Below are 14,888 nucleotides of genomic sequence, written 5' to 3' on the forward strand. Positions count from 1 at the left end.
TTCATTCATATGTGGAATTTAAGAAACAAAATAGGAGCATAGAGGAAGGGAGGGAAAAATGAAACAAGATGTAATCAGAGAGGGAGACAAACCATAAAAGACTCTTAACCATAGGAAACAAACTGAGGGTTGCTGGAGGGGAGGGAGGTGGGGGGATGGGTCAAGGATATTAGGCACTAAGGAAGGCATGTGATATAATGAGCACTGGGTATTATATACAACTGATGAACCACTGAACTCTACCTCTGAAACTATTAATACTCTATATGTTAATTAATTGAATTTAAATAAATAAATATTACTCTGGCTACTGTGCAAGTAGCAGACTTTAAGAATATAACAGGTCAAGTACAGAAGAAGAAAGTATTCAAAGTAATCCAGGTGAAAGCTGATAACATCTTGAAGAGAAGACATAGGAGAGAAAAAGAGAAGGTGGCACACAGTGGTCAGATTCTGAACATATTCCAAAGGTAAAAGAGACAATTCTCAAGTTCACTTGATGTAGAATTTGAATTAAAAAAAAGAATTACAATCATCTATGTGTTAAGGACAAAGCAACAGCATGATGAAGTTAATTGTAACAGAGGAGAGAATATTTTACTAAAGGGAAAGAAAGACAATAGTCTTTTGGGAAAAGACCAAGAGTTAATATGTGGACAGGATGAGTTTGAAGTGCCTAACAAACCACGAAGGGGCAATTTCAAGAAGATAGTGAGATTTTTGATACTGGAATTCAGGGCAGAGATCCAGTCAGAGAAAAAGAAAATGGTACATAGTATTTATAGCCATGGTACTACATGAGGTCAACTTGAAAGTGCTGTAGATAGAGAATCAAAGGAGTTGCAGGTCTGAACCCTGATGCCTTCCAAAATGTTAAGGTAAGAATATGAGTTTGGTAAAGAGAAGGACACCAAATAGCAACCAGTGAAACAGAAGTAGACTAAAGAGTATTGTGTAATGACACCAAGTGAAGTCAAGAGGGAGAAAAGAAATACCATGGTCAAATGCCATTCATACATCAAGTAATAAAAGGACTCAGAAATGACAATTGATTTTGTCAATGTGGAAAACAGCAAGACCTTGATTAGAGCAGTGTTAGTAAACTGGAGGTGAGAATAGCCTGACTTGGGTGGGTTGAAAAGAAAAGTAGGAGTTCCGTTTCTGCTAATGGTAAAGTAGTTTCTATTGGACTAATCCCTCCATGGGACATAATTACAAATTCACAAAACATAAAGTACATGAAATTAAAGCAGCCAAAAATCAGGCAGAGACTGGACAGAGATCGGTCACTTATAAGAGAACTACCCTGGGTAAGGTTTGCATTTAATGGCTCTTCTCCTGAAAGATCTTTTCAGTAAGTGTAGCATAGATTGGCAGGAACTCAAGCAGACAGTTATAGTGTTACTAACTTGAGACATCTTAGAATGGAGGTTAGGGTTTCCAAAGTACTTCAAAAGTGAGGAAAGAGAAAAGATCCACAGTAAGAGAGGGAGACTCAATATCTGTATATTAATTCTACCCAAATCCTTGTTTGAACCCCAACTGTGAATATCTTGGGAAATGCCATGAACCCAAAGGAAAGCAAAAGGTAGAATACTGAATGAACTAAGCAGAGATTCTGGATGCTACCCATCACAAGGGACACAGAGTTTGGAGTTTGAGTCTAGTCAACTTAACTGCCAGCTAGAACAAAAATAGACACTCTTCAGAGGATGATGATAGAATCCAAAGTTTCTATAACATATCACACATCATATCCAGTATAATATAAAAAATTACTAGGCATGTAAGGAAACAGGAAAACATGACCCAAATTAATAGAAAAAAACAATAGGAATTTAACCTGAAAGATTCCACATGTTGAAACCAGCAGAAAAGGACTTTAAAGCCATTTTTATAAATATGTTCAAAGGCTTAAATGAAAACATGGTCGTGATAAATAAACAGAAATATAGGAACTATACAAGAAAAACCAAATGGAAAATTTAGAATGAAAAGAATAATAACTGAAATAAATAATTTCACTGGATGGCATTAAGAGTGATTAGTGATTAAAGAATGAAGAATCAGGGAACTTAAAAAGATATTAATAGAAATTATCTAATTTGAAGAACCAAGTAAAAAAATGATATTAACACAGCCTCAGTGACCTACAGGACAATATCAAGTTATCTAAGACATATATAATTAGAATCTTAGATGACAAAGAGATAGGGTAGAAAAATAATAGCAATAACTGAAAATTTCCCAAATGGTGTAGAAAACATCAACTTCCAAATCTAATAAATACAACAAACCCAAAGAAGGATGATTGCAAAGAAAACTATACCTAATAATATCATAGTCAAATAGCTAAAAACAAAAGATAAAGAAAATATTACAAAAGCATCCAGAGAGAAGTAGCACTTCTTACAAGAGAATAACAATATGAATGGGAAACTTCTCATCAGATACAGTAGAGGTCAAAAGAGATTTATTTTATAAGGTATTAAAACAATAACAACTTTCAATAAAGAATTCTATATTCAGTGACAAAAAATGTATAAAATGAAGGCAAAATAACACAGATAAAGGAAATAGATTAAAGAGGGTTCTGCTAACTAAATTTGGAACACTGTGAGCCCCAAAATAAGTCAGTATTAAATTATAAATCATGCGAAGCAAAAAATAGAAACCTACAAAATTCTTGTAATAATTAATTAGGAAGGCAGGAAGAAAAGAAATAAAAGAAAGAAGGAAGGAAGGGATGGAGGGAGTGAGGGAAAAGACAGAGGGAACTTATTTATAATACAATGTAGAGGGCTGATAGGTAAATATATAAAATGTACTCAAATTGGAAAATAATATTGTGCAGTTGTCAAAGTAAATAAAGGTCAATTCAGGTAAAATCATCAATTGATTCTAAACCTAATATGAGATATTATGATCATCAAGATATATGCAGGGCTACGGTTTTCCTATTAGTTATAAGGGAAAAAAACAGAAGTTATACACTGGAAAAATCAAACTGGGTGATCAAAATTAACATCACTAGGGAGAGGACAAATGGCCATCATATGCCTCAGACATGATATCCTAAAAAATGACACATCTCTTATGTAATATTGTGCCCCGGCATACATAAACTAAACATAATCATGAGGAAATAGCATTCAAACCCAAAGTGGAGAATATTATATTCCCACAAATCATTAATGTCTAAAAAATACACATACCAAGACATAAAAATGGCCAAGAAACTCTTCCAGACTGAAGAATACTCAAGAGACATGAGTATCAAATCTAATCCTGGAAACCTGACTAGATCCTCTTTTGGAGGAAAATGTTTTAAAAGCATTTGGAACATGGACAGTACACTAAAGTGTTGTATCAATGTTCAATTTACCGAAAGAGGTAACTGTTCTTTGGTTATATAAGAGAATATCCTTCATCTTAGGAAACACACACTAAAAAATTTAGGAATACGGGGAAAAGAAAGAGCACAAAAGATAAAGTAATTTGGCAAAATGGTAACAAGATGTGAATCTTGATAAAGTATTCTTTTTAATATTCTTATAAATTTCCTAAAAGTATGAAATAATTTCTAAATAAAAAGCTTTTCTTTAATGAAGAGGAAATAGACATTCTGAAACACAGAATTCTTTACCAGCAGATTCACACACAAAAATGCTAAAGAAAGTTCTTCACATAAAAGTGAATTGAGACTACATGGAGATTTGGGTCAAAAAGTGAAAACAGCAATGCATAAATATAAAAAATATACTAAAAAGTATTAAAAGAAAATTAGGAATTGCAAAGGAATAGATTAGTGAAGTTGGAAACATGGCAATAAAAACTAAAGTGAAATACAGAGAGAAAAGTCTGGAAAACATTAACATAGTCACAAAAGTAGTCAGGCAACTTCAGCAGCCAGTTTTCCAAATTTGATGAAAATTGTAAACCCAAAAATCTAAGCTCAAGGAACCATAAGAGCATAAGACCCATGATGATATCAAGTCATATCATAATCAAATTGATTCAAACCAGAGATGAAGATTTAAATCTTAAGGGCAGCCGGATTAAAAATGTCTTATTAGATACAAAGGACTAAATGTAAAAGTGAGATCAGAGGTGTCTTCAGAAACCATGCAAGTGAGCAAAAGTAGAAAATCTTTAATGGTGTCTAAAAGAATAGAACTGTAAACGAAGAACTCTATACCCAAGAAATATCTTTCAAAAAAAAGATGAAATAAAAATCTTCAGACCTATAAATCCTAAAAAAAGTCACCATCAGAAGACCTGCACTACAAGGAACATTAGAGGAATTCCAGTGAGATCAGGTGGATACCTGAATTGATGAAAAGGAATGAAGAGTACAGGCTGTAAAAAGTGTACTTTTTACACTTTTACTCTTATTACTTATATCACTTAAAAAAAATAACTATTTAGGGGCACCTAGGTGGCTCAGTCAGTTGAGCATCTGCCTTCTGCTCGGGTCATGGTCCCAGGGTCCCAGGTTCCTGGGATGGAGCCCTGCATCCGGCTCCCTGCTCCGAGGGGAGCCTGCTTCTCCCTCTCCCTCTGCTGCTCCCCAGCTTGTGCACGCTCTTTCTCTCTGTGTCAAATAAATAAAATATTTTTTAAATTAAATAAAAAACTGACCATTTAAAGCAAAAGTAATATATTTTAGAGTAAAAGTAAAATATTTGAAAATAAGAACACAAAAGGACAGGAAAAGAGAAATGGAAGTATACAGTTGTAAGATTTTCATACTATCTGTACTTAGAGATACAGCAATGCTGCTAACATCACAGAAAGGTAAGCAGACATGTGGTTCTGATGGAAGCGTGTAACATTACCTATGAAGAAGTCTTGCCAAAAAAAAAAAAAAGTTGAATCTGAATCTATTCAAGCTTCTATACCTGTCAATTGACAAGAAATACAGGGACAGAAATACATGTTAAAACATGTATTCAGGGCGCCTGGGTGGCTCAGTTGGTTAAGCGACTGCCTTCGGCTCAGGTCATGATCCTGGAGTCCCAGGATCGAGTCCCGCATCGGGCTCCCTGCTCAGCAAGGAGTCTGCTTCTCCCTCTCCCGCTCCCCCCTCTTGTGCTCTCTCTCTCTCTCACTCTCTCTCTCAAATAAATAAAATCTTAAAAAAAAAAAAACACGGATTCAGACAGCAAAACACAGATTTTTGGAAACTATAGGACAAACATTTCAGTTTTTTGCACAAATAAAAAGCAAGGAAAAGTAAGAGAAATAGAGGAAGAACTGATAAAATATTTTTCAGAGACACATCAAGAAAGTATTTATAGGTTAAATGATATACTGTGTTTAATATTTGCTTTAAATTAAATAATATGGGAGTACAGTTAAAACATAACTGACATGAGTTGATAATTGTTGAGGTTAGGTGATGAGCACATGGGATTCATTATACTATTCTATTATTCCACATTTATATTTTATAATAAAATTAATTTAAAAAATGAACACAAACCACAATCTAACTTATAAAGCAAAAGAATTAGTAAAATGATATTTTACTTTCAAAAAGTATTCACTATTTGGCTTAAAAGGAAACAGTTACTTCAATGCTTTACAGTAGTTGCCTTATAAATCATTCAATATTAAACACAGGGCAGGGGGAGGAGGATAAACAAATGTGAATTATGGGAGCCTACCCGAGTCGGAAATTGAACATAAATGAAGTATAACTGCCTCTGAAATGATAATTCTAGTTTATGGTAAAGTGGGATTGGATTAGCAAACACCACCTCAGGATCAGAACTATTTTGCAAAGCAAAGTACACTAGCAAACAAATATGTGGAAGATGTTTACCCTTTAGGAAAAGACAGGCACAGGGAATTGTGACCCAGCTCTAAGCCTATTTGCAAACACTGATACTATATTTTCACTGCTTCTCAGACTGTGGTCTAAACATTTGACATCTTTAATGTCATTCAAAGATATTAAATGTTGCAGGCGTGTGAGAAAGGTCATATATCATTTCTGATTTGTTGTTGACGTTGCTGGCAAATGCGCATTTGTGTGCAGCTATCTTTAATAAACTGCTGGCTTCCTGTTTGAATAATTTACTGTCCCCCACGTTATTGGCACCACTTCTGAAAGATGTGAGTAGAAAGGGGATTCTAATATATCATGTTAAAAAAGAAAGTCAGAGAAAACTCTAAATCAGTACATCATTGTAAAAAGCTTCTCCTCATTAGAGAGCAAACCTACGAACCCAAAGGAAAAATGCCTCCCAAGTCTACTCAGTGAAGCAAAGAGGATCAGTGGAAATGGGTCTGTCTGTTGCTCACCATACCAAGGCTCTGCATGTATCCTGAGCTCCGTGAGCTGTCAAATGGTCTCCTGGGTCTGACTCTTTATTTTATTTTCATTTTATGAGGAAGTTAAAAACAAGTAACTCAATCTTCACATCCTTCAGACAGAGGACTATGCATTAGTTATCAATGCTGTGGATAGAGATACCTGAGCATTACGTACTGGGGTCTTATCCTGACTGGCTCTTAATTAAATCACCCCCCTGGATTCAGATATGCACCCACAAACTAGGGCCAAAATATGACCTCTGACCAGGAGCCTGGCTCAGGGCAACTTAGGGAGAGGCAGAACTACAGAAATTACAGCTGGCTAAATTGATGGGTGGTGAGCTCCCTGTCACTATTTTTTTTTTAAGATTTTCTTTATTTATTTGACAGAGAGATAGCAAGAGCAGGAACACAAGCAGGGGGAGTGGGAGAGGGAGAAGCAGGCTTCAGGCTGAGCAGGGAGCTGGGGCTTGATCCCAGACCTAAGCCTAAGGCAGACGCTTAATGACTGAGCCACCCAGGTGCCCCTCCCTGTCGCTATTTCTTGCTCATCACCTGGCAAAGGTACTATAAACCACTGGTTTTTAAGACTTGAAAGAGATTTTTCTTTAAACTTTTTATTTAAAGTCCAGTTAACATACAGGGTAATGTTAGTTTCAGACGTACGATACAGTGATTCAACGCTTCCATACAATACCTGGTGCTCATCACAAGTGCACGAGCTTCAAATGCCTTTAGAAATACAATAGAACTATAAACTTCTCTATGCAAAAATATGTATATTGAACAAAATGTTACATAGCATACTGGGGGCTCATTGATCCCAAGCACCTCATCAATGGTTCAGAATAAGTTTCCGCATTGAGAGGAATCTTTAAGTAGATAACCCTCACAGTCTCTGTCTGCTCTAAGATTCTATTGCTCTTTAGGGAAGATTTTTTAAATCAAGAAGGATTAAAAGTGATTTGAAATTATTCCATCCTACCCTCTCTAATTATTCATAAGCTGGCAAATGGCCCTGATTTATTGCAAGTAAAATAATTATATATGATTTTGGCTTGGCTTTCATGAGAGCCAGTGATGGCGACAAACCCACAAGCAACAATAACACCTTTCTCCCTTTGTCATGAACAACCCAAGCAAAGCTCTGTCTGGCACATTCACTCAACTTGCTGCCCACTACCTCCCATTCCACTTGTCCAAATCAGTGCCTTCTGCATGCCCTCTGAGTTTCTCTTCCCACTCAGAAACCTTCCCGGGTATTTTAGACTTTCTTCCTCTCCTCTCATTCAAACTCCTGCAAAACAAAGTCTGGTGCACAGTTCCACATATAATTATATTCTGTCATATGCTGTTAGTTTCTCTGTCTTATATGTATGTTTCATTTCTGAGAATAGACTGTAATATTCTAAATCATGGGTACCTGTTTAAATTTTCTTCTGCTTTCCCATAGGTTGTAACACACATCACACACTCAAATTAATAAATACCTACTGACCTAAAGTTTATTCTTTGGCTTCTGATGGTTTCACCACATCTTTGAGAAACAGAAAGGTCTCAGTGAGGGTTATTTAAAGGGCAATCTTTTGAAAGAGAAATAGAAGTGAGAAACAAGCTACTCAATGGGTAAGATCTGATGTGAGTTTAGAATATTATATTTTATTGGAATAATGATTACAGGAAACTCTAAGACTAGACTGAAGAATTGAAGAAAAGCCTGATGAGAGGAAACAGGTAAACACATTTTTAATAGGTCACATGGTCTGACCTTATTTTTAATCATTTTTCTAAAAGCTGAAAAGACTTGTTTCATAAAAATTATTTTTAAAAACATTTCTTAAATTTGTTTGGCTCAAGGAATCCTTTGAAAAACAGAGAGACTGTGTTAAATTTCTATGCCTTTAATTGTCTAGTATCCACCCCAGCCTCACTTAAATGGCCCATTGTCACCTTAGAAGGAAGGTTTTACTTTTCTTGGTTATGAATATCCTCAGTTGCTGTCATATTAAACAAGGGGTCAGCACCACTGGAGAATATCGAGTCAATTGTGAATTCTCAGCCTCAGCATCTAATTAGAGGTAGTGTATGGAATGCTTTCCTTAATTACTTTGGAGTCATTGGGGTATTTCATTAGTCTCAGTTTTTATCTTGTAACTTCATTCATAAAATATGTTCCTTATCAATTAGCTCCACCAAGAACAGATCATTGGCCCCGTGCATCCCGCTCTCTGTGTGATCTCTCAGCCCCGAAGGAGGAGGTCAGAATTCCTCTACATAATAACACTTTCAACTCTATTACCACACTCAGAATACCATGAAGGGAAAAGAAAAAAAAAAGCAAGATATTAGGTTGCTTACGAGATAAAATAATGTCCCCACATTTTGCCAGAAATATTAGGTAAAATTGTTATCTTCAAAGAAGTTCAACAGTAAATGTTATTTATGTAAAAATTGATCATAGTTTCCTTCTATACTTTCCTGGGATCAATAGAAGTATGCTTTCCAGATATGCTTTAAAAAGAAAAATTATAAACTCTCTTTGCGTATGAAATTCTATCAACACATATTCAATCAGAAGAGAGATGCACAGGTCATGCTAAAGAGAAAGATGGTTTCAGGGTAGAACACTAAATTCAAGATATTAACATGGCTGAAGAACATTAAGGCAGGAAGGTAATGTCAGTTCTATGCAGAGGCATTGGCAAGGCCATCCGATATGCAGGGTTCTCCCCAGGCATTCAGGCACACCAGGCCCCACTGCAGGGATTATGGAGCTGGTGTATCAGGTTTAATATCTTTAAATATTTAAATCCTGCAGTAAACTTTCTGTCATTCTAATTCCATGTTCACAAGGAAATTTCTAATTATGAATTTGGCTTCCAAATTTCCCTGATACTGGGAAGGACATGTTCCAAATCGGCTTTTGGACCTATCCATTACCTGTGTGACTTTTATTACTGCAAATCCTTCACTAAGAGACAGGGTTTTGATCCCAGCTTTTTGTTCTTTTTTTTCCCCCCCCCCACCTTTTCTTATTTAAAGACAATTGCCATAAGAGAATTTGGAAATAAAGGGAGAAGCTGCTCATTCTCTGTGGCATCTCTCAGTGTTATGCCAACAGATCCAAGCAGTAGGCTCTTCTTTGCTACAGACGTGGCTAAAGGTCCTTTTGTGATAGCCTAAGGCAGGAAACATGTTTTTAAGGAATGGAAATCCACCTGAAGTAGCTCCATAAAAAGGCTGTATTAGAAGGAACCAGAACCCAGGGCATGCAAGAAAATGGTGATCAGAACGGAGGACTTGTCATCTATTGATTAGCTGTTGCTGCACAACAAATGACTATAAATCTCAGTGACTTGAACAGCATTATTAAATAGTTGCTTATGAGCCTATGGGTTTGGTGATGTTTGAATGCTTCAAGTTGGGCTCAGCAAGGCAGCTCTGCTTCAAGCCACAGTGGCTGGAGTGACTATTTCTCACTGCAGTGTATCTGTTGATCTTGGTAGCTCTGCTCCAGGTGTCTTTCTTACACCTCTAACCAGCAAATGAGCTGGGATGTGCTCTCCTTCTTGCTAAAGGAAAGGTACACCAGGGCAAGTGGGAAGACACAAGGCCACTCAAAGCCTCACCTCAGAATGCGAATACCATCAGTTCTACCCCATTCTTTTGGTCAAAGCAAGGCAAATAGCCAAACACGATATCAAGGGAAAGGGAAATATCCCCTGCTCTTTTCATAAAAGGAATTGCAAAGTTACATGGCAAAGGACTTGGATAGAGAGAAATCTAGAATTGGGGCCGATGATGTAATCTACAACCCGTGGTCATCTGGACCACTACAGAAACTCTAGCGGTGGCAGTAGCAACAGGGGCAGGTTTTGAACCTTTATTCGGGTAGCACAATGATCTGGTCTTGACTCAGAAACAAACTTGCACATTTTCTGTCTCCTAGTTCAAATTTTCAAAAGGAAGAAACTGACTTGGATCAGCCTGGCCTATCATTGGTTCCTAGAGGGTCAGGGAGTTCCTTCTTTCAATCAGGGGGAAATCCTCTTAAAAAGGATGCAAGCAGTGAAATAGTGATCACATACATACAAGAATAGTTTTCTTTTGGTTACCATCATCGCGTTGTTGGCAATTCTCTTGGTTTCTAGTCATTTGGCTTCTGTACGGGCAATTTCCCCTTGAGATACGCATATCTTTGTTTTCAAGATTTTTATATTCATAAAAATCAGTCCATTTTACAGTGTTTCACAATTACTTATTGGCCACCTGATCATGGCCAGAAAATGATCTAGTCTTTATCTCAACATCTTAATACTCTGCATGCAATGAATTATGTCTTTGTCCACTCACTGATTCCAGACCTAACCACACATCAGATCCTGACTTCAGCCTGAAAAACCTTGCTGCTGAGATCATCAGTCTTATAGGACAGAGAAGTAGAATTTAGATGGCTCAACTCAGCTTCTTCTCCCTCCCAGAAATACAACCAGAAGTAAATGATGGTGGGGAAACGGCACCATCTTTCCTTACATTATTTCTTTGAAGGAGCCAATTTTTCCATCTCAAACTTCCATAATATATGCATTACTTAAAGAAAACCTACAATCCAAAAGAAAAATGAAGTCAAAATAAAAAATAAAGAAGAAAAATATTTTGTCTTAATAAAATGTTTCTGTTTTTGTTTAAATGTAAAATCACCCACAAAATATAGAGAACATTTGAATGTGTTGATGATGGAAGGTAGAAATTATCTATCAAATAAGTTGGCAGAACATATTTCAATCTATTGTCATTATCTTGAAGGAAATGGTACCATTTTCGTTGACAATTTGCAGAATGAGCAATGAGATGCAGGTCCTATTTAAGTCATGATTTTCCTTATGGTAAGACACTGGGGAGACAGCAGAAGAACCCTTAGTGTGAGCTTCCCTCCACCTGAGCCAATAATGGAAAACACAGACATAAACTAATGTCTAAGCACTGTGTACATGATATACTGTTATTTTGTTCAAGGGCCCTGAGGCTAAAGAAAAATCAAAATAATTTTTACAATAGCACCTGTTTTAAAATAAGCAATTTATTCCATCCTTATAAAATATTTATGGATTTCAAATGGATGTCCTTGAATAAGGCCATTTCATTTCTGTTCCCCACTGAGGATAGGTTAGAGAAAACTCTAGATCTATTTCCTGTTAATTTAATACAGTTCCAAACCTTTTGTGAAAAAGCAGCCACCCAATAACTTTATTTACTAAACTCCATTCTTAATGATTCTGACTTAGTAGTTGTACAAGCAACAGCTCATGCATCATTTCACCTTATTGAAGAGAGGAATCCCTTCTATGCAATAAAATAATTTGATTTCCATTGAGAAAATGTATTTCAAAAAACCCAAGAGATTGAAGGAGCCTATTACTTTTTATTACCCATATCATAATGTTCATCTTAATTACTGATAAAGCAAGTTCACAGATGTAGTCTAATTGAATGTATAACTTTTTAATTGAAAAGGGGGAAAAGTATGAGATTTGAGTTCTAACAAAAGGGTGGGACGCAACTGAAATCCTTCTCTTCCAAAAAGCTTTCCTGGAAGAATTGAGGTTCTTAAAAATGTCCTAATAGGCAGGTATCAACATGGCATTAAAAATATATTTTGGGGGTGCCTGGGTGGCTCAGTTGGTTAAGCGACTGCCTTCGGCTCAGGTCATGGTCCTGGAGTCCCAGGATCGAGTCCCGCATCAGGCTCCCTGCTCGGCAGGGAGTCTGCTTCTCCCTCTGACCCTCCTCCCTCTCATGCTCTCTGTCTCTCATTCTCTCTGTCTCAAATAAATAAATAAAATCTTAAAAATATATATATATATATTTTGGGAATTTGGAGAAATGAGTGAGTGTTATCTATTACGACCAGGATTCCAGCCAGGTCAGAAAACAGTACCTCGTGAGTCATGTGGGAAACCACCCGAGACTATTGACAACTCTGCCTCTGATATCTTGACCCATATCGAGGCTAAAGATTTCACATTTTATATAAAGAATAAAAGATAGGGGTCCTCAGTGACCTCAGCTGGATGGTCCAATGACCATTCTGTCTTTATGAACTCCAGCGAGAGGGTTCTTTGTAGTTGATCATCTTCCGAGCCTCCATGAGGAGGCTCTCTAATGGGAGATCAAGTTGCTGGGACACTTATGCCAATAAGGCCAATAGGTGGGACCGTGGGAATTCTGCTTCCTGACAAGAATAAGCATCAGCAAAGTGAACTCAGGTGTCCCCTCCCTTCTATTCTGAAAAACAGCATAGATTCCCAGGAGTCCATCCAAATTGATTTTGAAGAAATGGGAATCTGTCAATGTTTCTGGGCCTTTAGTTCTGCCCCTTATAACCCAAAGCCTTAACCTTCTATTTGTACTTACAAACACCAGATATGATCCACCTATTTTTGGCAGCCTGAAATTTTAGCCATACTAGTGCTGGTTGAGGGAAAGACCCTTCTAGTAATACTATTGCATTATTGCTATACCTTCCATCTGTAATTGAACAGTATTTCTTCCACGTGTTTTCTTTCTCCATATGAAATTATGTGATGTTTCCCTGATGCACTACAGTGGTACATGCAATGGCTAAACCCACTGAAAGAATATCTGAGATTCTCTGGAGTAAATATATATATATAAATGCACTTGCAATAGAATACTTATGATTTAGATTCTTGTTATCTTGTATGCACATGAACATGGAACTGTTTTCAGACATTCCATTTCGCCAAAATATCAATTAGTCTGACTCATCGAATCTTCTCTTTATATTCTGTATCATGTATGGGACATGTTTCTATTTACGCACCAGAGAACACCACTCGAACTTCCGCTGAAAACAGCCTCTGAATACGTAGATGGTAATCATATGCTTAGGCAGCAAAGGAAGCCTTTCATGACTATTTTTAATGTATCCATAACCACTTCAGATGTCTTTTTTGCAAACCAGCTGCAGAATCAATGTGTTCAAAGTGGTCTCATTCAGCCTCTGCTACGTATCAGCTACCTTTAATTTCTTAAAGGCCAGGTTCTATGCTTACACCAAGACAGGAGTAATATGACTTTAAGGGTGTGGGTTATACTTCAAGTATGACTGTATTAGCATAAAAGAACATAAGCTGCTTTTTCTGAATGCAAACACGGTCCCTAAACTGAGGATGTAAATTAGTATTACAATGAAAGCCGCCAGAAGGACAGAAGTTGGAAGTGTTCTCTTCTCTGAGCAGCAGGAGACTGTTCAGGTCCTGCTGTTTTGAAAACCTTTCTCCCCCCATGCAGGCTGCCCTGCTAAGAGAAACCCATTTGAATATTTTGGCAATCACAGAGGCCCCCACATAAATTATGGATACAGAAATGCAGAAGACAGTCTAACAAATGGAACACGGTGGAATCTGTTTTTCCGCCGCCATATGGTGTCGACAGAATGCCACTTTGTTTCTCTGGGAAACAGCTCATCATTAAAAAATAAATAGCATCTTTTCTGTGGGGAGAGAACCCACAGTCATTATTTTGAAAAATAACAAACAGGAAACTCTGTCCTTTCATTTTACGATCTTTTTTTTCTTACATTATTATTATTGCTGCACACATAGACATTTTTTCCAGGAAAACTTACGATGGCTTGTACCTTGGTGCCCAGGAACTCGACATCATGTTTTTCTAGATTTGGGGAGGTAAGCACAATACACATCATGAAAAATCAGGGCACTTCATTATAGACCTTCTTCTTTCCTTTGGAAAAACTATTCTTTCAACCCAGCATATGGATTTTACTTAAACATATGGATTTTACTTTATGCTTAGATTTTATGCTTATAGATATAATGCACATAAACCATCCTGGTTTACATAAGCTTAACAATTTCCAAACTGAATTCACATGACTTTATTATTTATGGAATGAAGCTATTACTGGAATTCATTCTATAATACATTTGATAACTGACCCTTTTTCAGACCCAGAAAAAATGTGTCATATTCCATAATTAAGTGTAATACAAAGCCTAGGCCTGCCTTTTTCCCTCCAACACCCTTTTCCGGCACTGTCCCCTCTGGGCCACAAAAAAACTTTCCTTTCATGCCCCTATGTCATCCTTCTACATATCAGACTGCTGAAAATTTATAGCTGTAGTGCTATCTATGAACAAATCACAGTATTTTCAAAATAGCATAATTCCCAAAGTGTTTTCACAAATATTATTTTATTTGATGTACAAATAGCACTGACATCGGGGTAGGAAAATTTATCATTTCTTCTTTGCAAACAAAGAAATGGAAAGAGGGGTTTAAAAAAAAGTAACCTAGATTGTTCATGTCAGGGTTGAGCCCTGGTCTTTTGACTCCCAGGTGAGGGATTTTTTTGTTTTGTTTTGTTTTGTTTCCTACAACACTCTGTTAGCTGGGGCAAAGGTACCAAAGAAGACCTCCATCATTACTACTTACTTTCCATTGTCACCTCAGTGATGGCCTCTGACCATATGGCTTGTTATTGATAATGCATCTTCTACCTATTTCCTCCCAAATCAGGCATA

Source organism: Neomonachus schauinslandi, chromosome 10, assembly GCF_002201575.2.
Source record: "Neomonachus schauinslandi chromosome 10, ASM220157v2, whole genome shotgun sequence".
Classification (NCBI taxonomy): Eukaryota; Metazoa; Chordata; class Mammalia; order Carnivora; family Phocidae; genus Neomonachus; species Neomonachus schauinslandi.